The sequence below is a fragment of the Ovis canadensis genome, chromosome 3 (genome assembly GCF_042477335.2).
Source record: "Ovis canadensis isolate MfBH-ARS-UI-01 breed Bighorn chromosome 3, ARS-UI_OviCan_v2, whole genome shotgun sequence".
NCBI lineage: Eukaryota > Metazoa > Chordata > Mammalia > Artiodactyla > Bovidae > Ovis > Ovis canadensis.
In genome coordinates, this window is record NC_091247.1 from 28,477,270 (window position 1) to 28,480,407 (window position 3,138).

The window sequence follows — 3,138 nt, forward strand, 5'->3', positions numbered from 1 at the left end:
ATAAGCTTTAGGTGTTGGTGATGGACAGGGAAGCTTGGCGTGCTTCAGTCCATGGGGTCTCAAAGAGTTGGACATGACTGAGCAGCTGAACTGAACTGAAGAGACCAGACCTGGCATCAGGAGACCCTGGACACCAACTGAGGAAGAGAGGCCTTTGACTGCAGGGAGCGGGTGGGGGAATGTGTTCAGAAGCCAGCAAGTGAGGCTGTTCAATTTCCAGGTGCCACAGTGGGCCATATATGTTGTCTCGAAGACCTCTTCCAAATCCCAAAGCATCAAGTTCTAGGATCACAAGCACCCTTGAGATTTAAAACATGGAGAATTCTAAGTGCTGTAAACCCTGAGTTTCAGAGACATTATTCTCCGAGGCAACATTCACCCTCCACAGAAAACATAGTCCATTCAAATCCAGGAGGACCCTGCTTCCCTTTGACTGAAGCCAGCCACTTCTACCCCAAGGGGTACAAAGCAGCTCTGTCACCATGAGACCAGGGTGGATCCTCCAAAGGAGGAGTGAAGATTAGTCACCCCAAACCAGGGCCTGTGCCCACTATACACAAGGCCGGAGAGCCTCGGCAGTTCTATTTGGAGCAGCCCTATCCAGGCAGGATGTCTCAGACATTTGCTGCCCTTGGGCAGGGTTGCTGGGAAGACTGGAAGCTGAAGTCGGCCTTGCCCTGGGGTCAGGCCCTGTTTTTGTGAAGGAGACACTTCTTTGGGTCCCAGAGTTTTAACTGCCTTTGTCATGATGCTGAGAAGGACAAGGAAGGCCACCAGGTGTGTCCCTGCATCTCTGTAGCTGAGTTGGTGGCAGCCTCTGTGGGGAGGCTCAGGTTCACCCTGGTGGAGGGGCTTTGGGCCTGGGGGTGGGAGAGAGAGCCCTGCATGCTCTGCCTAGCCTCTGGAAGGTGTGGCCGCTGGAAGGATGAAGGTCCAGCCTAACCGCAGCCCAGGCTCTGGACATGGCGGGAGGTGGCTCCTGGCCCTGGTGGACATTGCCGCCTGACTGATGGGCAACCCAGAACATTTCCAAAGTTGCAGAGCCCTCAGGCCCATCCCTCCATCCCCACCCCTTCCTGGTACAGCAGCTCAGAGCTGCCTGGAGAAGGGCTCTATCTGCAGAGTGTGGGGCGAGGGGCGGGAGAACCAGAATGGGGAGTTGTCTTCACTATGAGGTTAACATGAATGTGAAACTCTCTGAGCTCAGCATTCAAGGATCTACAGGTGACTCTACCACCTTCTCCAAATTAACCTTCCACTGCCCTGGACCCCTCATCGAGCCCCATCCAAGTCCAGATGCTTCTACTTAACCCCCACAGTTCTGTTCAGCACCAAGCTAGGGGGCAGAAGCTAATCCTCTCCTGCCCTAACACAGATGCCAGCTGCCAGGAAGCAGTCCTGAGGCTAAACTCCACTGCAGACGGGGAGGAACACCCCTGGGTCCGGGAGGTCTGGATGTGATCGCTGCGGGGCCAGGGGCAATGGCTGCTCTTCTATGAGCAGAGAGCCCAATGTGAAGCTGGATCCAGCCTCACACACCTAATCCCTTCGCTGCTGGAGACCAGGGCCCCAGAGCTGGATGCTTGGGTCCCATCAGTGAAAAGGGTCCTGTGATGGGCCCAGAGGAGGACAACTGGGGGGTGCTGGGGGACCAGAGAGCTGGTGACCAAGTGCTGCAACAGGCTCTGTCCCGAGAGGAAGAAGGGACTTGCTTGAGCCGAAGGCGCTCCCTCCAGCCACGTGGTCACTGTGCAAGGGGGCTCATGTTAGGCTCACCCAGAGTCTTCCCATCAGATCACTCACCTACCCAGTAAATGTGCCCAATTGCTCAGTCTGACTCTCTGCGGCCGCATGGACAGTAGCCCACCAGGCTCCTCTGCCCATGGAATTTTCTAGGCAAGAATATCAGAGTGGGTTGCCAATTCCTTCTCCAACCCAGTACATGGCCTCCTTGCAGGACAGGAGGAGTTCTGACAGCTGGGCACTTGGGGCCTCTGCCAGCCTTCAGATTCATGCTCTTCACAGCTGGGAGGGGGAATTAAGGGGGTGAAGGCTTTTGTGGATTTCACACCCCGGCTATATTGAGAGAAAGATGACTGAGGGTCCTGTGGATGCTGGAGCCCTCAACAGCTCCAACTGGATCAGTGGGTCCCAGGGACTCAGTTCACTGCTGTGTCCCAGGTGCCTGGTACAGAGCTGACACTCGGCGGATGAATGAAGGAATGAATGAGGAGAAGGCATCAGAGGCTATCATGGCCTCAGCCATTCTGAGGATGCTCTTACATGAACCCTTCCACTTTCCTGCAGGATACCATGCTCAACCTGTGACAGAGAGCCAGAGAGCTGGCAAGCGTGGCAGCTCCTAGCAGGGGTGAGCCCGAGGCAGGATGGTCATGCTGGGGCCTGGAGCCAATCAGTCAGGCTCTGATAGTTTACTGTTCTCCCAATGCAGGGGGCAGAATTCAAGCCCGCCCCCGCCACTGAAGAGAGACATCTCCATCTGTCCCTGAGTCCGTGCGATGCCACCAATCCCTCCCTCCAAGGGAGCTGCCAAGGGAAGAGAAAGCTTCGTCATCTTCCCAGGAAGAGACACAGCCCTCCTGTGGCACACTCTCTCCTGCTTGATGGAAAAAGGGCCGAGTCTGGCTTGTAGCCACCCACCACCAGGTTACAGAGAGCCTCAAAGGCGATGGTGGCCACTGGCCCCCAGAGAGCCACAGCCACTCAGAATCTGGGAGCCCCGAGAACCAGAAGCTGCCCCACGATTTAAGGCCAGAGTGTCTGTTGTCAGACTTCTGCCGGGCCACACATGCAGCCTGCTGCCATCTGGCCCCTTGGAGCCTCACACGGTCCAAGGGCAGCAGAATCTTGGCACAGAAGCCGCACTCCCTCTGGAGGCTCCAGGGGAGACCTCCTTCCCCACTTCTGTGGCTCCTGGTGTTCCTTGGCTTGTGACAGCATCACTCCAGTCTCCACCTCTGTGTTCCCATGGCCTTCGCCTCTGTGTCTGTCCTCAGTGTCTGTCTCTTAAAAGGAGACATTGAATGTAGAGCCCTCTTAGGTAATCTTGAACGATCTTATCTCAAAATACTTAATTATCTCTGTAAAGACCCCATTTCCAAATAAGGTCACATCCAC